Raw genomic sequence first — 21,729 nt, forward strand, 5'->3', positions numbered from 1 at the left:
TATTAGATTAAGCAACGATTCACAGCAAAAGGGGTTTCTTAGAATGTGAAAGAATGCCATATTTTTCATAGTGTGGTTTGGCTTATGTTAAATAAAAGCATTGAAAGTGGTAAGCCAGCCTGATGGCATGTACTAAATAAGGTATAATCATGTTGAGATAAGTCAGCCAGACAAGAATCAAAATATAACTGAAGGATATTTTTTTATGTTTTTGGGTATGTGTTAGTTGCAGTCACTTCATAAGGATTTTCAGTTGAATGTAGATCCTCATTCCAAGAGCCGAAGATACCGAATCAGGAAATTTCAGAGGGTATCGAGTTCCAGATTCTAGTGACGTTACCAGAGGGGACTACTTTAATGTTTTTGTCTTTTTGAATCATAGGATTTCAAAAATAAGGTAGCTGGCACACTGTCACAGACGCTGTCCACATGTGCAGAACCTTGGTGGCCATTTCCGAGAGCTTTTAGCTAATTCTTACCTGAATGGGAATTGGGATAAGGCTGATCAGGATTGGGGGAAATAAGATCAATCCTTCTTGAATGGATAACCATTTCCTGTGCAAGTAGCACAACCTTGAGAGGAGCTTGGTTTATTTAAAGGATTCCACCCAATAATGTGTTACTGTAGTCTAGACTCAGGAACAGCAGCAAATGGGTGACTTGTTTAAAATCATAATCTGAGATGGAGGATTTAAGACCTCAAAGGAGTCCAAACTGTTAGGTAGCTCCTTTGTGTTGATGTGTTCTTGAAGGTTCCATATGGATGCCTAAAGATTCGCCATGATCCATAATGGCAGGCTGGTTTTTCAGCACAGAACAGAAATCAAACTGCCTGTTTGCTGCAGCCAACCAAAATGTGGGGTGGGGTGTCCAGAAGGGACTCCATTTTTAGTGTGGTAAGTTTGAGGAAGTGAATTGACATCCAGGCCTGGCTGTCTGACAGTACTTGGCAGCAATGTCTTTATGGTTTGAATTTGTTTTATTGTCATGTTACAAATCTTTCAGTTGAAAATCAGCATAAGAATATCGAGTGAGACATGACATTTCTTATAACATAAAATATACAAATAACTCCCTACCCTCTACAACCCCGCAAACTAACCGCCCAAGTATCAATTGCCCAGTGTCTAGCAGTGACTCCGTGCCTATATCTGTGTGGAGACCCCTCATTGTGTGTCGTCACCCCGTTCAGCATGAGGTGAATCCGTAAGCCTCAATATATGCAAATAACGGGGGCAGGTCAGTTCACAGAATTCCTCAGAGAGTAGTGATATAAGCCAGCGCCATGCGGTGTGAAAAGTGTCATCCTGACCAGTAAGTGTATGGGTAAGTCTCTCCATCCCTAGGACCCTCCATAAGTGGTGCAACCAATTCAGATGTGTCTGTACAGTGGCAGATCCCCAGAGTGAGAGAATAGTCTGATGTGCAGCTCCCAGTGCTATGCTTATTTGATGTCCTCTAAGGGATGAAAGGGGATATGTTAGGGGATTAGGGAGGACCAGTAGGTTGTAGGACGGGAACCTTGGGAGTTGTGTTGAGAAGTGGGTATCAATGTCATTTAACACCGAATCCCATAACAGTGCTAATTTTTTGCACTCCCAAATGATATGTGTAAGCGTGCCTTTCTCCCCGCATTTTCTCTAGCATGTGTCACTACCGGCTGGGTTCCCCCTTATGCAACCGTACTGGGGTGAGATACCAATATGAGGTGATCTTCAGAGCCGTCTCCATGCTCGCTATGTTGTAGGTCGTGTGCTCTGCTCTATGGTATATCTTTGCCGTCTTTCTCATAGAGCTGCCACCCCACTTCCACTTACCATTGACATTGGGCTGGGCTTTTTTTCTGTCTTTTGTGTGGGTCGCAGAAGAACATATAATTCAGATAGAAGACGTTTATCTGATCGTTTGCTCACCAGACACTTCCCAAAGGGGCTCAGTGTCCGCTCGACTCCACTCCTCACAGTTGAGTGTAACAGCCAGTGCCTTATCTGGGAGCATCTAAAGCGTTTGCCCTCAAGGAGGGTGTAGTCTTTCTTAAGGACATCGAAGGATATTGGGCCGTCTGTGCAAAACAAGTGACCGGCCACCTTACATGCAGCCTCCCTCCAAGCCCGGAAAGAAGGTCCAGTCACAGGGGAAAAGGCCGGGGTATCAACGATCAATGTCAGGGGAGATGGGAAGGTGGTTAATTGTCCTCTGCATGCACAGCCAAACCAGACCCTAATGAGAGAGTTTGTGACTGGAGAGATATATAAGCTGGGTGCCCAGTGGCGATGCTGTAAAAATGGGACCTTCTCCAAGGACGTCCCTGCTATTGCCCTATCCATAAATAGCCAATGTTTTTCAGACTCTGGTCTAGACCATTCAACTAGGTATCATAATTGGGCTGCTTGAAAATATCTAAGGAGGCAAGGCATCCCAAGGCCCCCGTCTGCCGCTGGTTGCCAACTGCGCTCTTTACTCATCCTCGGTCTCTCACCCGCCCATACGAACCAGTGGAAAGCAGCTTGCAGTGCGAGTATTGTCCCCGGTGGAGGAGTCAGAGTCTGGAAATAGAAAAGTATTCTAGGTAAGGCGGTCTTTTTTAGGGCTGCAATGTGACCCATCAGTAAGAGTGGGTAGAGCTTCCATTGCTCCAGTTCTGTACACACCTTCTTTGTCAGTTCTCAATAATTGAGATCATTCGTGCGTTCCAGTGTGGAGCATAGCTGGCCTCCCAGATATGAGAGGGACCCGGTCAACCACTCCACTGAATATGTGCGTTGCACTTTCTACCACGGCCTGAGGGACTGTGATATTAAGTGCCTTGAACTTCTGGACATTCATATGAAATCCAGAGGACGCACCAAAAACCTCCATTTCTCTCAGGAAGTGGGGAAGGCTCTTCTGGGGATCCTCAAACATGACCATCACATCATACACGTTTAAACTAGTTTGGTGCTCCTCCCCCCACACAGAAGTCCCTGTAATATCTGGATGATCTCTCACCCGTTGCGCAAAGGGCTCCATGTAAAGGGCAAAAAGGAGGGGAGAGAGGGGGCCTAGTTCCTCGTTGTATGGAAAATGTGTCTGAACCATGTCCATTCACCCTCACCCTTGGTGTCGGGGATCTATAGCCACTAAGAACACAGGTTCGGAATCGTTCCCCTATCACAAAGTGTTCCAATGTTGCATCTAAGAATGGCCAATGGACCCGATCGAACGCCTTCTCAGGCGTTGACCGAGAGTAACATGCTGGTACCCCCCCTTACAGCACGCTTTATCAATGATGTGAAGCAGCTACTTGGTGTTGTCCGCGCACTGCCTCTGCGTTATAAACCCGGCTTGATCAGGGCCGATCAATCCTTGCATAAAATAATTCAGTTGGGCCGCCAGAATGCTCATAAAGAGCTTGGCATCCGTGTTCAGGAGCAATATAGAGCGGTAGTTAGCACAGTGGTGCCTGTCTTTCCCTGGCTTTGAAATGACAACTATTTATGCTTCTTGCATTGAGGGAGGAAGACTGCCTGTGCTTGCAATGTCGTTGAATAGCAGGGTGAGAACTGGAGCTAGGTCAAAGCAGAAGGCTTTATAAAACCCCGTAGAGAAACCGTCTGGTCCCGTGGATTTCAGAGATTTCTGCCTGGAGATAGCGGAGATGATCTCCTCAATGCGAATGGGTGCCTCTAAAGAGGCCGCCTGGGATTCGGTCAAACGGGTCGTCGACGCTTGGCACAGATAATGAGAAGGAGCCTCGGGCGCAGCCAACTGCCCGGTAAATAGCTATGCATTGAAGTCTGTAAAACGCGTCGCAATTTGGCTATCACCTTTTTTTTCCTTCAAACGGATGTTTATTGGCGTCATATCAGTATATGCAATACAGTATAAGGAGAGCATTAAGCAAAATATAAAATAACAGCTTAACACCTTCTACGTAAGGTTGACTGGAAGTATAAAGTAGGCACTCAAAGCATTCTCACACAGCGAAAGCTAAGGCAGGGTACAGTTTCCATTGGTTCCGAAGCTTCGAGTGAATCAAATAAACAATCGTTGCTTGCAGTCCGACATTCTTTTTGGACGAAGTTTTGATGTGGTACCCTAAAAGAGAAAAAGGGAAACTCAGAAATACCAATAAAATAAAGCCCCAAAAACTAACTAAGGAGAAAAGAAAAAACCCACCCACAGAATGGTGGTGGTGGTGACTATTCGCCTGGGTGACAAAGGAGACAGACAGTGGTGAATACTATTAAAATTGGAAAAGGTTCATACTTCTGATGGAGGGGGGGGTAGACAGCTTGTGGGAGACCCCTCGTAATGTAGGAGACTAGTGGGCCCCATTTATATTCAAAATGTTTGTATTCATCCCGAAAGATGTCAGACATCCTTTTGAGACTCAGTAATCGCCAGAGGCGAGAGTGCCACAGTGAGATAGCGGGTGCCTCTTTTTTCTTCCAGGCTGCAGCAATTGCTGTTTTTGCCGCTCCAATACAGGTCTACATAATGGCCTTATCGGCCTTAGTTTGATGTTCTAAAGAAGGGTCACGAAGACCCAGCAATGTCTCTGCTAGAGTAGTTGGGATGGGGTAGCCCAATATCTCTTTAATGTGAGCAAGTATCTCGTCCCAAAATGGCCGGATAGAGGGGCAGTCCCACCAAATGTGATGGAAGTCCCCAACTAGGCCACAACACCTCCAACATAGGTCTGATGTGTTTGGGAAAATGCGTTTAAGCTTAGAGGGGTAGAGGTACCAGTCCATCATAGTTTTGAGGTGAGCCTCGCACACTTCCACGGAGTGATTAAATTTGGTGATGTCTGACCACAATCCCTCCCATTCCCTGTCGGAGATAGCTTGTTGAAGAAGTTCCTCCCACATGTGGAGATAGCTCGTTGAAGAAGTTCCTCCCACGTGTGTGTAGCTGGGTCTTGGGCAGTGTAAGGAGTGGAGTAGATATTTGTAGAGGAAGGAGATCACCCCTATCATAGTGTTAGCATTTAGGACATATGTTTCAAATTTTGTGAGTGGCCGTGTAGCCACATCGCCTATGCGAGGTGAGGTGGCCCAGTGTTGGCGGGATCGGAAGTGTTCTGACGGCTCTAAACCGTAGTCCCTTCTGCAGTTATCGAAGGTAAGTATGCCGGTTTTATGAAAAAGACGTGTTAGTGCCCGGCATTCGCCGTCTTTCCAGGCATCAAAGGGGCCCTCATGGAGAGCCGGCGGGAAATCTGGGTTAAGGTGGAGCGGGGTGAAAGGTGAGGGGAAGGTGGTCCACTGGTCGTTATTAGAGAGAGTGTCCCAGACTATCAGAGTGGTGCGAGTGGGGGTGCTAATATAGGCATTCTTTGATCTATCTTCTTGGAGCGCCATATGAGATCCCAAATAGTCTGGCTCGTGACGGAGCGACCCATATGCAGCCAGTGTTTCTCCAACTCGCACTTGGACCATTCAGTTACCACTCGTAATTGGGCCACTTTTTAATAAAGGTTGAAATCGGGGAGGCCTACCCCGCCCGCGGGTCATAAGCGTCGTAGCGTTGAGTAAGAGAAGCGTGCCCGACCGCCCTGCCAGGGGTTTCCATCTAGCAAGGTCGCCTGGATTTTGCAGAGAGCGTCTGGAAAGTTAGCTTTGAAGAGCCCTTCGACACGCAGCGTTAGTTGTATCCCCAGATATTGTAGGGAACGGGACGTCCATTGGAGCAAGGTGTGTTGCTGTAGCTCCCCCACCTCGGATTCCTGGAGAGTCAAATTAAGTATGTAGGATTTGTCTGAGTTAATTTTAAAACCGGCTACTGCCTCGAAACGCGCTAACTCCAACTGGAGTTTGGGGAAGGAGGAGGTTGGCTCAGTGAGTGACAGGAGTATATCATCCGCAAAAGTTTTATGGCTGTCCCCACTAAAGGGAATTCCCTTAATCTCCGGTGCTTTCCATATGGCCGCCGCTAATGGCTCGATGCTGAGGGCAAAAAGCAGAGGGGACAGCGGACATCCCTGACGTGTCCCTCGGGTGTGAAGGAAAGGGGCCGAAATTATACCATTCACCTGTACCCTAGAGCGAGGCTGTGCATAGTTAGCTCTAAGCATAGTTAAAAAACCGTCTGTGAAGCCAAAGCGAGTAAGCGTTTTAAAAAGAGGGGACCAATCCACCCTGTCGAATGCCTTTTCGGCGTCCAGACCCACGAGTACTGCTGGTATTTTCCGTTTGGTAGTCTTCTCAATCAGATGTATTATGCGTCTGGTATTGTCGTGGGTATAGCTCCCCTTAATGAATCCAGATTGGTCAGGGTGGATTAGGTCTGGCATAAGATCATTTAGCCGGGCAGCCAGGATGGCTGAGTAGAGCGTTGAGATTTAGCAAAGAGATGGGGCGATACGAGGAGCAAAGTTGCGGGTCCTTCCCTGGCTTGGGGATTACTGAAATTAGGGCTTCGGTCATTGAAGAGGGGGCCATACCCGACATGGCCATCTCGTTAAAAAGGCATGTGAGGAAGGGTAAGATGTCTGGGGTGAACGTTTTATAAAAGTAAGCTGTTAAGCCATCGGGCCCAGGGGCTTTGTGTATTTTAAGGGACTTTATGGCTGTGGCTATTTCTTCAGAGGTAAAGGGTGCCGTTAGAGTGTAATTTTGGTCTTGTGAGACCTGAGGGAGAGGTGATGTGTGAAGATAACTGTCCTGCAGTTCTGAGTCTCTAGGTTCAACCTGGTACAGAGCCTTGTAGAAGGACTCGAAAGTAGCAGCTTTTTCTGCGTCTTGGTGTGTTAGTGTACCCTCTGTGTTGATAATGCCCCCTATGTATTCTCGGTCATGTTTCTCCTTCAGTTGTCTAGCCAGATGTTTACCCATCTTGTTACCCTGGGAGTAAGATAGTTGCCGAAGTTTTAAGAGGGTGAATTCTGCCCTGTTATTTTAGAGAGCTTTTAGTTTCCCGCGAATAGCCGTAAGTGTGCGTAAGGATTCCCTGGTGGGATGAGCTCTATGTTGGTTTTCAGCTATTGCGAGTTCCGATTCCAGTTCGTCCCTTTCCTTGGCCCTCTGTTTGTTCAGGGTGGGGTTGAGGGCAATACATTTACCCTAGAATACTGCCTTGAATGCGTCCCAGTTATTAAAAGGAGTAGTGTCTTCGGGCTTGTTTGAATTAAAATAGTCTGCGATGGCATCCCGTAGGGCGGTGCAGAGCGTTTTATCCCACGTGAGGGAGGTCGGAAACTACCATTTGGGGGAAGTGGACGCAGTACGGTCCCTGGACAGGCAGATCGAGACCAAGCAGTGGTCCAAGATAGAGAGAGGAAAAATCTTGGCCTCCTGCAAGGAACCCCTCAAATTTTGACTAATGAAGATATAATCAAGCCTCGAATAGGAACGGTGTACATCGGAATAGAAAGTGTAGTCTCGTGTTTGCGGGAAGAGGTTGTTCCATGCATCTAAAAGGCCCATGTCTTGGAATCGTTGTTTAGTGGTCTCTGGAAAGGAGTGGGAGTCTGATCTATGTGAGTGATTGCTATCCAAATCAGCTGGTCATGTCAGGTTGAAGTCACCTAGGAGAACCGTTTTCCCCTCAGCAAAATCTAGAATTTGTCCAAGTATCTTATTTAAAAAGGGTGTCTGCCCCGTGTTAGGAACATAGGTTGCGATAAAAGTGCAGAGTGTGCCCTGTAGTATGCCTTTAACCATAACCAGTCGCCCATCTTTGTCCGTCTGAATGGTGCTAGGTTGGAATTTCACGGAGTTGTGAAAGAGAAGAGCGACTCCCCAGTGTTTAGTCAGTGCGGAGGAGCGATAAATCTGTGGATATTGTTTGTGGCGGAGTCGAGTGTCCTCTGCACGGGCCAAATGAGTTTCCTGGAGTGCTACTATGTCAAGATGATGATCAGTTAGATATGCCAGATCTTCTGTCGTTTCTGAGGGGAGTTGAGACCCTTCACGTTCCAGGAGCCTATTGTGAGTATCATCGGGCCGCAGTTAACCCCCCCTCCTCCTTCTAGGCCTGCAGGGCGGGCAGCGAGTCGTGGGTGCTCCTGACCAATATTGTGTGTGGAGTATATGGAGCGAATGTAGAACGAATCTCTGGGGTAAAACCTGTGTCAGTGGGATAAAATTTGAAAAACCGCCACCATTCCCAGAAACCCCCCCCCCCACCAAAAAAGAAAATAAAACCCAACATTACCAACAACATCAAGTCTCCCAACGGGGAGGACCTCCCAATCAAAAAGTCAGATGTCCTCGATGTGAGGGGAGGGGGGACTGTAGGACCAGGGTCCCCGTCCGCGCCCACTCCGAACAGCTCGTAGAATAACGGTCAAATAGTGTAGCCTTCAGAGGTCGGCAAGCTGGATGTAGGACCGCATTGACCCAAGGCTGATTGTAGAGATGTGTGGGCACAGCAGCTCTGTAAAGTGAGGTGGGGAGGAGTGCAGAACTGGTAGCAAGGCCCTCCAGGACCGTGATCGTTAGGGGAGAGCGTTGCTGCCGGGAGGAGTCGTTGCGTACGGTTGATCTAGGAGAGAACAGCCCCAAGAGGGTTGGTGTTTACCGCCATGGTGAGATGCAAAGCTAGGGTGTCAGCGGTATACGGGCCCTACGGGTCCCTTTTGCGGTTTCTCCAGGAGCCAGTGGACCATTGAGGTGTCGAGGGGCCTCCTCTCAAGGAGTCCTGCGTTCTGATCTGGGTGGGTCCGAGGGTATCCACGGAAAGGCCCAAAAGATCTAATCCGTCTTGCAGGTCGGAGATGTGACGTGGTTTGTTGTTGAACTCGAAGGAAAGGCCGAATGGGAATGTCCATCTGTATCTGATGTTGTCATCCCGCAGTTTCGATGTGATGGGTCGGAATAGCTGTCTCCTAGCTAACGTGGCTGGCGCCAAGTCCTGGTAGACAGTGCAGGTGTAGTCCTGAAAAGAAACTGTTCCCTTTTTCCTGGCAGCTCGTAGGACGGCTTCTTTCGTTTTATAGGAATGGAATTTGGCGAGCACATCGCATGGACGTTTCCTGTCACTGGGCCCCAGGCCACCGACTCTGTCCAATTTGATCTTGAGGGTCTGTGGGCTGAGGATTTCCGCGAAAAGGCCCTCCAGGAATGCTTCAAGATCCGTTCCCTCCTCCCCTTCCTCCAAGTACCAGATCCGTAGGTTCTCCCTCCGTGCCCTGTTCTCAAGGTCCTCTGCTTTTAGTTGCGATTGGAGCAGTTGGTCTTGGAGAGTGCAGATGTCTCCTCGCATGTCAGTGGCGTGCTTGTCGAGATCTTGGGTCTGTGTCTCCAGATCCACCACTCTTGTGCCCACTGAGTCCATGTCCTGCTGAAGGGAAGCGAGGCGCCCAGTGAGATCCGATTTCAATTGGTCGATCGAGGCCTTAAGGTCCTGTCCCAGCTCATTCCGCAATTCCGTCTTGAAATCTTTTTTTTTTTGATAAACAAGTTTTTATTGTTTTGTGCAACAAAAAACAGTGAGCCTTTCAGACCAACAATATACAGTAGTCCCATCTGGGAATCATTCCCCCTCTCAGCCCCCCCCCCCCGGACCACCCCCCCCCCCGCCCCCACCCCGCTCTACCAGATCACACTACATTTCCTAACCATTTCCCCCACACCCTACGATATTTTTTGTGGCAGCCCCGAGCTTGGTAAAGAGTCCGCTCTTGCGCCGCACACCAGTCCACTCCCGCGCTCCACCTGGTCAGACTGGGCGGCTGCGGCTGTTTCCAGGCTGCCGCAATGTCCCGCTTTGCCACCATTAGCGCTGTCATAAGGAACAATTTTTCAGCGCGGGTGCCGTCCAGGCCATCAGTGATACCCAATAGGATATGTTTAGGGTCGTGTGGCACCTCCCACCCCAGGACATCCGTCAAGTCAGTTTCAATGCTACGCCAGTACCCCTCCAGTTCCGGGCATGACCATACCATATGGATGAAGTCGGCCTGGTCAAAGCCACAGCGAGGGCAGGCTGCGTCGGTGGAAAGACCCGCACGGCGCATGCGCGCTGGTGTAAGGTACGCCGTATGCAGATAATAGATTTGGATGAGCCTCAGCTTGGCGGAGGCCGTCACCAGCCTGGGGGCCATAAGGGCGTCCCGCCAGTCGATCTCGTCCAAGGGACCCACCCATTCCTCCCATCGCTCCCTCAGACCCTCCCGGGGCACAGGGGTATTGTTAACAAGGGAACGATATATTCTGGATATGCCTCCCTTCCCTAGGTTACCCATCAGAACCTGAGCTTCTGGGGGGCTATGGTCCGGCAGCCGGATGTCCAGCGGGGTGTGTGCCCGTATGGCGTGTCGCAATTGGAGGTATCTATAGAATTGGGACGAGTGGAGAGAAAAGCGCGCCTGCAGTTCTAAGTATGAGCACATGCGCCCCCCCCGCCACACGTCCCCCAGCTGGGAGATACCTAGCAAATCCCATGGTCCGAAGCCCTCCAGCCCCACAACCTCCCGCAACCATGTCCCATGCCAGAGAGGGGTGGCGCGCGTCAATGTCCTGGTCCATCCGGTGTGGCGGAGCGCAGCCCGCCAAGCCAGGAAAACCGCCCTAGTGATGTCGGGGCAGGAGGTGGGAACCGGGGCGCCGTACATGCGGTCCTGAACGCTGGAGAGACCCAGGGCTTCCAGCTCCACCCTGTAGGCCGGATCGGACCATCCCCCCCCAAACCAGTCGTGGATGACCAGAAGCCGGGTGGCCAGGTAATAAAGGTAGAGGTTGGTCATACCAAGCCCCCCATCAAAGGTGGGGAGGCGGCAGATCGGCAAGGCCAGCCTCGGCCTTCCACCACCCCAGAGGAACCTGGTGGCCATCCCGTCCAACTCGCGAAACCACGACCTCGGAAAGGACACCGGGGTGTTCTGCAATACATACAGAAACCGAGGGAGGATCATCATTTTGTAGAGCGCCACGCGCCCCAGGGGGTTCAGCGGGAGCGAGTGCCACCGAGTGAGGTCTGCTTTGGCTTTTTTGACTAAAGGGGCCACGTTGAGTGCCCAGCTCAATTCCGGGAGGAGGGAGACCCAGATGCCCAGGTATTTGAAGGACAGTCGGCGGAGGGGAATCGTGGTCTGCCAATCGAAGCATTCGCGGGAGGGATGAAGAGGCACGAGGACCGACTTGTGCGAGTTGAGGCGGAGGCCAGAGGCGCGGGCAAAGCGGCTCAAAATGCGGAGAGCCCGAGGACCCGAGCGCGCTGGGTCACCAAGGTACAGCAGGACATCGTCCGCATAGAGGGCGATCCTGTCCTCCTCGAGGCCCGGCCACTCCCATCCCCGAATGAGAGGATCCGCTCTGATTAGGGCGGCAAGGGGCTCCATTGCGAGCGCGAAAAGGAGGGGTGAGAGCGGGCACCCCTGCCGCGTGCCCCGGCCGATCCGGAACGCTCCTGACAGTGCCCCATTAACCAACACTCTGGCGCGAGGGCGCGCATACAGAACCCGCACCATCCCAACAAACTTGGGACCAAAACCCATATGAGCCAAGACGTCGAACAGGTAGGGCCACCCCACTGAATCGAAGGCTTTCTCGAAGTCGGCCAGCAGGAGAGTGAGGTATGGAGATAGGCGGTGGCGGTGCGCCAGAGCCACATGGAGGCGGCGGAGGCAATGGCGAGTGCCTCGATCCGGCATGAAGCCACATTGGTCCGGGTGCACCAAACGCGATAGGAAGGGCCGGAGCCGCTGGGCTAGGACCGCGGCATATAGTTTGATATCGGTATTGATCAGAGAGATCGGCCGGTAGGCCGACCTGTCACTGGGCGGCGGAATGGATTTAGGCAGGACCACAATTGTGGCAATGTCGGCCTCTGGGGGGAAGGAGCCTCTCTCAACCGCCTCCACGTACAGGGCACCCAGCCGTGGAACCAAGTGCTCCTTGTAGGTGGCGTAAAACTCCTGCGGGAACCCGTCCGGGCCTCCGTCTTGAAATCTTTTAACGTGGCTAGGAGATAATGTTTTGTAAGGGCCATGGCTCCCGACCCCTTGTTACACTCTGCCGATTGGCTTTTGTCTGAGACCGTAAAGAAGTCTGATACTTTATTTGTTGCTTTGGTAGACCCCTTCTTCGGCGGCACATAGGCTGGCCTAGGCAGGCCGCTGGTAGCGGTGTTGTGTGGACTCCTCTTGGGGGGGACCTGAAGCACGTTCGGATCGCTGTCACAGAATCTGGCATGTCATGCACTCAACCCCACTGCCGGTCACCGCAGTCGCCTCCTCTCAAGCGGCAGTAGGTCAGGGTGTGGGTCGTCTCGTTTCCTACATCAAAGGCCTGGGATTGCACCCTCCTCCTATCTTGCGCGCCTGGGTGATCTGGAGCCGGAGCACGATCACAGTAGTGACTCCACCGCGGTGTTGCCCCCGACATTTCCATAGGCAATGACTGTCGTGACCGTGGGCTATGGGGGAGGTTTCCCGGGCCAGCCGATCGCATAACCCTTAGATCCAGCAGTCCCACGGCAGTAAGCCCTACAGCCGTCGAACAAGTTCTTCTCCCGAACAGCGAGGACTATGCTGCAGGGATTCCAGAGCGCTTGCTGATCAAGGTGGAACGCAGGGGTCCATATGGCAAGGCGGTGTAAATAGGGAGTGAGGCCGCAGGTCGGGGACAAGCTGATAATGGCGTCCTCTGTGAGGGCTCGGCCGCCATAATAGAGTCAGGCAGGACACGTGGCAGAGGTCACCGTCGGGTTAATCAGCCGTCTCCGACCTGGAAATGTGCGGTAAGTGGTTCATCCCTCGTGGCAGGTCCCCCGTTGTTCCCCAGGTCTCTCACCTCTCAAATGAACAGTCAGGGAGTCTGTGGCGTTGCGTGGATCTATTCCGGTAGTGCTTCAGGAATAGGTGCTGCACCGGGGGTCCCGGTAGTCACGATGGCAGGGAACCACTCCGGCGGGCCCGTCTAGCGGTCCGACGCAGGTACAACAGGACTGCATGAGTTCCACCGGGTCTCTTGGATTACCATCCCCCGCGAGGGGCTGGGCGCCATTTTTTGCAAGAGCCGGGGTTCCACCATCGGGCCGCACCGGCATGGCCGGAGGGACATCAGCAGGGAGTGAAACTGCTCAATGAGAGCCCCACAGGTTCAGCTTGCCATCGGTGGTACTCTCGACCGAAGGATCGCCGAGAGACAGCAGTTATCCGTTCCAGAGTTGAGCGCAGACCCGGAGCCGAGACGAGTCACGTCTGTTCAGCCAACTTGCCCGGCCACGCCCCCGGCTATTACCTTTTAACTCTTCATCAGCTCCATTAAGGAGAACGTTCACTCTAGCAGACTGTCTCTGGGTGCGAAGCCTGGCCACTAGCAGCCTCCCACATTTGTTCCCATTAACATATATGGAGTGTGTTAGTCTGAGAAGCGAGTATTCCACCCTGTGCAAATCCAGGCTAGCCAACTGTTTCCGCACAGTTTCCAATTGGCACCACATTCTCGGAGCCCCCAGAAGTTGGTGCATATGCTTTAGCTCTCAGACCTGCTCCTGGAGCTCAGCTCGCTTAACCTTACTTTGGCAATTTTCTTCTGCCGTGATCGCATTAATTATCCCACGAATAACCGCTTTTAGAGCATCCCACAAAATGGATGTAAAGACGTCTGGGGTATCATTAAGCTGTAGATAGTCGCGTATGGCCGACTGAATCTGCGTTACCACCTCAGGTCTTTATAAAATCATCTCTCTGAGCCGCCATCAATTCCTAGAGTCTCCCCGAGAGGGTTGCCGAAGCTCCAAGATTAGAGCCGAATAGTCCGAGAGAGATTGAGGCTCGATCTACCAAGTGGGTTAATGGAAGTATCTCTCGGGTCCCTAAAAAGTAATCTAGACGGGCATATGTCTTAAGAGCATGTGAAAACAAGGTTTAGTCCCTTGTTTGCGGATGTAGGGATCTCCATAGGTCAGTCAACCCCATCTCCCCCAACCAGTCCAGCCCCTCTCCAGATAGAGTCCCAGACCCTCCCCCTCTGGAGCCCGAGCGGTCCTGATTGTGGTTGAAGACTAAATTAAAGTCCCCTCCAATTAAAACCAGTGATCCTGGAGTACGAGGGACTCCTCTGTAGCAGCCCTGATGAAATGCTCCTGCCCTTCATTGGGTGCAAAAAGTGAACCAATGGAGAGGGCCCGGGCCTCCAGTTGCACTTGGTATACCAAGAGGTGGCCCTTGAGCTCCACAAGTTTCGGTCCCACTGTTCCCAAAAACTTGCGCGTGAGAAATATCGCCACCCCTGCAGTCTTAAGCCCAGAGAAAGAGAAAAACCGGTGTGGAAATGCTTTGGTCTTCAGCCTATGTGTCTCTTTTGCTAAAAGGTGGGTCTCCTGAAGGAGACAAATATCGGCCCAGTGTGCTCTAGATATGAAAGAATGGCTTTCCTTTTAACAGGGTTGTTCAAACCCTTCACGTTCAATGAAAGTATTTTCAATGTTTCAGCAGCCATCGTCATACAGGTGTAGGCTAGTGTGATGCGTTTCACAGTTGTTCATATGTCTGAGAAGGTGTATTACTATGCGTGTTGGGCCCTTACCTCGCAATAAAATATATACGGTCATTACAGAGTCAGCTAGATCTAAAGTCCCTGGTGATCTCATGCAATGGTACCTAATAACTAACAACAATAAAAAAAAAACACAAAAGAGTCGTACAGTCTGTGGCGTGGGCGGAGATATAAAGTCAGCTCCCGCCATCTCCGGTGTGGGGAAACGGATGGGGTCCATGGTGGCCAGCTGAGTCCAGCAGGGTTCCTCCCCCCCACCCCAAGCCGGTCTCAATGGCTACTGTAGCTTATGATCCCGGGTTATTGTATACCTTCAGTTTCATTGCCATTCTGATCTCGTGGCAGATCTCTGGCCAGGTTCTCCAGGAGAGCTTTCCTCTCTTGGGCTATTGTGACTTTATCAGGCTTGGCCAGGCCTTTGTCTCTCGTCCTACTCCTCCATCTCAGTTACCTACTAGGCCCAGGGTCCAGGTTTATGTTGCTCCCCGTAGCTCCTTCTGCTATATCGCAGGCTGCCTGAAATGAGCACAACTGATGTGTCTTCCCTTCCCAGTGAAAAATTAACGGAAAGGGTGGCCCCAGGAGTATGAGATTTTATGCCCTCGTAGTAAGTCCACCACCGGGCAGTGGCGTAACGAAACCTTAGGGGGCCCCCCTGCAAAGTACTGCTAGGGGGCCCCCTTATTCGATCACTCTACCACCCGCTGGTTTAAAGCACCTGACCCTCATAACCTACCTCAAAGCTAGCAGCAGGGTTTTCACGGATACAAATGGCTTCAAGGAAATCAACAAGTTCTGCAGTCAGGGAGACAGGGTATATAAAAACTGTTTTTTGGTGTTATTGATTTACAAAATGAAGCTCTAAGTGAAAAAGGGGACATGATTGGTGGTATGAAGGGATTCCAGGGCACAGTCAAAGGGCTACGAGCATTTCAAAGTTAGTAGTGAGCAAAAGTGGTGCCTTTGTGCTACTGAAAATTCCATTTGCAGTGCACCAATGGACCATGTTAATGTCTCACATTTCTTGATCAATCCTTTCCGGTCAGCCACTCATCTTTAGCCCTCATTCTTTCATAACCATTTCTGCTTTGAACAGTTCACCTGATCTCTTATTCTTCAAGCACTTTTACCCCTTTCCAGCATATTTAGGCCTCCCTCCCACTAGCACTGATGTCATTTACCTTTGTCGTTCTTATCTCTAGCATTCCCAGTTACCCTACTCCATGCTTCCGGTTCTCTTCTCTCTGCCAGCTCTCTTTATTCCACTTCTGTCCTCCGGTTTCATAAACTGTTTGGAGTTTCCTCTTCAAACACAAGATTATTTTCTTCATTATCATGCTGCTGTCATGATCCCTCACACTTACGGTACTTGTTCTGACAATTTCTCCCTCTGCTCTATTTCTCCTGGGTTTATTTGCACCTCAGTCTCTCATTAGTACACTATCTCTTCCAATTTGCTGCTTACCTTCAACTCTGATTCTCTCATTCTCTAAACTATACCTCTAACGTTTCACACTCACCCCTATCTCTCCCGGTTTTACTGCCATCCTAAGCTCATTCGCCTCTCCCTCCTCATATTTACCTTCAACTTGCACACATCACATTCTCCCATATCTATACCACCCCTCCCTCTTACATTTAATTTTACCTTTGCCCACTAAATATCTCTCTTCAGTTAAACTCTTACTTTCCACTTTATTCTCCTCATTGTCTCACAATCACCTCTCAATGCTACTGTCAGCACGGTCTCTGATCTTCTTGCTTCTGCATCCTCAGTTTCAAAACTATCTTCATCTTTACCCTTTTGTTCATTTCCAAACCCCTATCACACTTGTTTCCTTCATAGATACCTCCCTCATTCCCATGCACCTACTTACTTCTTGTTTCTGTCTTTTATTACTCAGAATTTTCCTTTCAGCTCACTCAACTTCAGCTTCCCTTACTCCTTAACCTCTTTATTTCCATATTTTACACTTGTGCAGTGCAATCTTCATTCACACACCCACAGCAGGTACTATAGGGGTGGCAGCATTGCAAAGGAGAGAAAATGTCCTCATGCAGGTTATGCACAAGCAGTACCGGAGTACGTTTTCTTCACACAAAAGAGAAATAGCACAGCAATGTACTACAAGCTTTCCTGATGCAAAATAGGCATAGCTGAGGCAACTTCTGTGCAAGCTTCCTTCACACAAAGAACAGACACCACGAGCAACAGCACTGCAAACTTTCCTGGCATAGAAAAGGTACAGCATGGACATCAGCATTCAAATTGCTATCACATCAGTGCGTTACTGTGAGCATCAGTGCAAGCTTCTCTAGCAAGACAAGTCCAGCATGGGTAGCAGATGTGAAAGCTTCTCTCGCACTAAACATGAAAAATATGAGCAGCAGCTGTAGAGGTCTCCCCCAAGAAACAGATACAGCCCAGGAAACAAGAGTTCTGCAAATATCCCTCACAAGAGTGGCACACCATGGAAAACTCCAAGCAATGACAGCCACCTTCATTAGAGAGGTACTGTAGTGACAGCAGCTGTGTAAGGATCTCTCACCCAAACAGGTAGAACACCACAGCAGCAGAGCAAGCCAATGTGACAAAAAGTGATGAAGTATGGAGGGATAGGTGTGCACAGGTGCCAACATGTCACGTGTGACACCGTCAGTCATTCCTGGCATTTTATCCAAAAGCACGGTGCAAACAAGGATTTCTGATCCCATGTTTAAAAGCTAAACTCAAAACTACTAGTTCCAGAATGCACATTTATCTTGGATAAAAAGCTAGAACCAGCTAAGGTTTCTCATATGATGGCAGGAGAGTGTGGGTGTATGTGAAAACGTACACACCACTATGTCAAACTTGCCAGGTACATATCATAAAATGTGATGAAATATACAACCTCAGTGTGCTATCAGGTGCATTTGGGTTATGCATTAAAGAAGCATTTTTTTAAATCTTGTAGCTTTCAGAGTTATCATATATAGGTTTTAGAGATACCTGGAGGATCCAATATGCTTTTTAAAGATAATTTCTTTTTATTTTACCTATGGTTCCAATTCACCTTATGGGGCGTGCCTAGGTTCCATTTCAATATGTGGTTTTTGGTATCTGTATATTATTTTCGTCTGTTTAGACCATTTAAATGAACATGGAAAAAACGCAGTTTGGAGAGTTCATAATGATCTAAGTAAAGACGTAAGCCAGGGGACTCTGCACCATGGAAAATAAAATGTGGCTGGGTGATTGGCACTGTGCCTCACTTTTTGAATTCAGGGCAGATCACACAAAATCCCAGGGCTGGATTTCACATTACAGGCACCCAGTATGGCAATCTTTGTTGGTACCCTGCCCCACTGCCCATTACATGCTTCTACATGGATTCCATCACTACCTCCCTCCATCGGTGCATCTCATCTCTCCATAATCTCATGTATCGTGTCAGAGCACGCTTTATGTCACACAGACATAGTGCACAGAGACAAGAAATCCCTCTACCCAGTCCTTAGTTACTTTTATTTAAATGGTGCTTTCATGTTAAAAAATATTTTTTTTCATTTACCAACCCAATTAGTGTCCTCAGTCTTGGATCAGTACTTAAAAAAATTAAAATGGTGCCTTTTCCATTCCGCTGGCATGTACGTACTTTGTAATGCATGGGTACTGGATTGGAATGATGGGACTGGCATCTCGCCTTTTTTTTTCTTCATTTTGACAATGCTGCCAGGCATCCTGATGCTGTATAGGACCGCCAAAAGCAAAAGGCTAAGCCAAAAGGTCCCAAGGGCGCGACCAATTGGATTTACCAGTGCTTGTATTTATGAATCTTAAATTTAATAACATCCTCTCGTGGGGGCATTCCAGTGATACCAGCAGAGTTCATGTCATATTATTTTGATATCAAAGGCATGATAGGTATTTTTGCCTGATATACTTTTCCTGATGGACTCTGCCCAGACCTGCCTCAAATCCAAGAGTAGATACATGCTGGTGGTATCTGTAGCAGACCCCATTACGGGCCACCATATCTGATCACCTTTGTTGCATTTGCATAGAATAAATACCTGGAACTTAGCTAACAGTACCCAAATGGGTAGCGACATATTTAATTATTTTAATGTTTTTATGACACACTCATCGGACCGAATAATGCGACCAAGTTATGGGCTCATTGTTGTTTTTAGTAGGATTTATCTGGGAGTACAATGGAACTGAACTACAGTCGTTGAAATGTGAGAGGGACGCTACTATGATGAAGGTGATTTGGCCTTCAGTTTGCAGTAATGGAGGCATCCACGGAGGCATGGGAAGTGGGAAACAATCTTTTTATTCATTGAGTTAACCTGAATGGTGAAAGAGAATTGAGAGTCGAAGATGGCTGCCAGATTTCTAACTTAATTACAGGGGTAAGTAAGCGACAGAGGCTAGATTGTTTTCAAGAGTCTGCTTTACATGGCCAATGAGCAGCATCTCAGCTTGTGCATCATTCAGGCAAAGTCAATTGTCTGTGTTCCATTTGTGTGTGTTGGAAGCAGTTGTGCACTTTGGTTCTATTTTCCGCACCTTGATCCCTACCCTGTCAATTCTAGAATTTATATTGGGGACCTTAACCATCTTGTAGGCTAGCTCTACTGTGTAGGCCCCTTAAGGCAGCCACTACTCTTCTCTGCTGGCGGAGCTGGTAGAAGAACCAGGCTGGGGCCTACAATGCTACTCACTCCAGTTTTTTGGCGTGGCCTGGACCCTGGTCCCATCTGCGACACTTTTAACACCTGGAATAATAAGACTTCATGCACCCTCTCAGTCAGTCTCTCATTCAGAGGCCCCCAACACTGGAGCCTGCTACTACCGTGTTCTGACACTCAAATACAGCAGACAGCAACAGAAGCATGACCAGTCAACCTTTGTGAAAGGCCTTCCACTGAGCTGCAACACGAGTTGCTGCATTTTTAGCAACTTTTGACCCGTTTGAGACAGAACCAAATCTTTTTAGTTAAACTCTGCAGTAGATAGTGGATTATGTTGCAAATGCGGCAATTCCATAACTATGCAGAAAATGCAGCAGCCACAAAATTGCATAATTCCAGTGGCCCAGGTTTTAGCAGCGTGCTCAGTGCAATGCACTGGCATACACTATCTTTATAAGGGTTTTGTGATGTTCTTTAGGTACTCAAAGCAGTCTCCCTTGTTCCAAAGCACAGTGTGCCTCCACCATATGACTCGATTCTTCCCAAACTGCCCAGCTAGTTTGTCTATCTCCTCCTGAGTGTAGTACCTGGTGTTTGTGAGACATGCATGGACCGTATCATAAACGTCTCACACCCTTACAAAAATGGAAATATACACATCTGTTTAAGCACACAGCCAGTGGCCGTTCTGTGTTTTTGCAAGCCTAATCATCAGTTTGTGTACATGCATTCTGTTTTGATTTGCACATTTGCTCATATTTTATCAGTGGGTGACCCTATATGCAGTTGATTCTATCTGGGAATAAGAAAAAAACAAGCACTGCTTTGAATTATTGAAAAACATGTTTCTTTTTAGCATTCTCACATAGGCAAAGCTTTATACAATGTGCAATAACTGCTAAAAAGAAATACCAATCTGCACACCTGACAAATCAGAACAGGGGGTATATGTGTGCAAAGTAGGATCGGGTAAACAGATCACAGAAACGCTGCTGCGACTGTGCAAACTGAAGTGTGCACACAAGTTTATGCAAAGGCGCAGGTGTTCATGCTTCAGACCAGTATGTTGCGTGTTGACAAAGTATGTGCACTTCCTTGACTTAACTGGAACATGTTGAAGTACATGATATGGTACCCTGGTCATAGTTTTCCAAAGAAAATATATCCCAATTGTATTTTAAACAAATCTTATTTCGTACAACTGTTTCCCATTGTATTTTCACTAAAAAGCTCCGTGATGTACCAAAGTCACAATAGTATTAGAAATGGATTTATATTTTCAAGATGATTTTACCTTTTTTTCTTAGTTTAGGTAATTTGGCAGTAGATGCTGCGGGTGCTGATTGCCTGCCTTTATTCTTTTTTAATTCCCAGCATCCTATTTCCACGAGAATTGTTAGACGTGTTTTTTGTTAAAAAAGAAATCCAAAAGCGTATTCTCTCCATGCACTTTGTGCATCACTGCTGAGAACGTCAAACCTGCTATTAAAACCTCGCAGAATGGGCAGGTTTATGAGCGGGGGAAGCTGGGAGGTGCAAGGTGCATCTATCTTATCTGTGCCTCTCCGGATTGTGATATAGTGTTGTTCCAGGGATTGGAATGCAATCGCCGTTGCACCCGTGTAGGCTCAGACACTAATATGACTGCTGCAACACTCTTTTGGGGGCAGGAACCATGACTTAAGTTGCTTCCTGACATATTCTGTAACGCAATTCTCGAGCCACCCGCTCACAAGGACAGTCTCAGGGGGCATTAACAGCCCCCACCACCCACTGAGACTCAGTCCCACGGTCCTCGCCACCACCCACGCCACGGACACTCCTGCTACTAGGCTCAGCCTCGGACGCAGCGCAGACTGACTCACCTGACCGGAGGGCTGGGCCTAGCCTGCAGCTTCTTCATTTAGGCACGAGCAGGACGGGTAGGCAGCAGGGCAAGGATAGCCAGGCAGGGGGCAGGGAGCTAATAAATTAAGCTCAATTATGGCCGCCGGTGACGGACTTCCGACAGTAGGAGCGGCTGCGTGGCTGGGTCTTCTTGAGATGCCTCACGCGCACTTTTAATTGCGCGCGCGCTCAATGCGCGTCAGAACAAAAATGTAAATCAGGGCATGATTGGTCAACAGCCCTGCCCCACCCTGAAGAACGCGCACACGCGTTGCGGAAGCAACTGCGCGCACCCAGACCCATCATTTATTCTAAAGAACCTCACCATTTATTAAGAGCCTCAGGGGCACGTGGCGCGCGTGTGCAGCAGTTGTTTATTAGAGGTGCCGTGCGTACTGCACACCGCGCACCATGACCATCAATTCATGATAAAGACGTAAGTGAGGGCCGGGGGCCCCTGGAGAGCAGGGGCCCCCCCGGAACGCGTGGGCCTTTGTTACGCCCATGGAGAGAGGTGATGATTTATGTATGGTTTACGTGTGCAGAATGTCACTTCCAGGAGGAGGGTCCCTTCAGTTCTGATACTTGAAAGAGTCAAAGAGCACGATCTCTTCAGATGATCACACTTCATGTTCTGGCTTTGTCAGCAGCTATGAGCTGTCGCATAAAGCGTGGCTTTCATGTTATCTCGTCCTTTCGCCGTCCTTTTGCCGCCTGGAAATCTGCACAAACC

General features: G+C 49.1%; 1 protein-coding gene across 1 annotated transcript in view; it reads left to right on the forward strand.

Moving 5' to 3' along the window:
- DNHD1 (dynein heavy chain domain 1) overlaps nt 1–21,729 on the forward strand; it is an 856,151-nt gene that overhangs the window by 489,670 nt on the left and 344,752 nt on the right. The window lies entirely within an intron of this gene.

The sequence above is a fragment of the Triturus cristatus genome, chromosome 8, assembly GCF_964204655.1.
Source record: "Triturus cristatus chromosome 8, aTriCri1.1, whole genome shotgun sequence".
Taxonomy (NCBI): domain Eukaryota; kingdom Metazoa; phylum Chordata; class Amphibia; order Caudata; family Salamandridae; genus Triturus; species Triturus cristatus.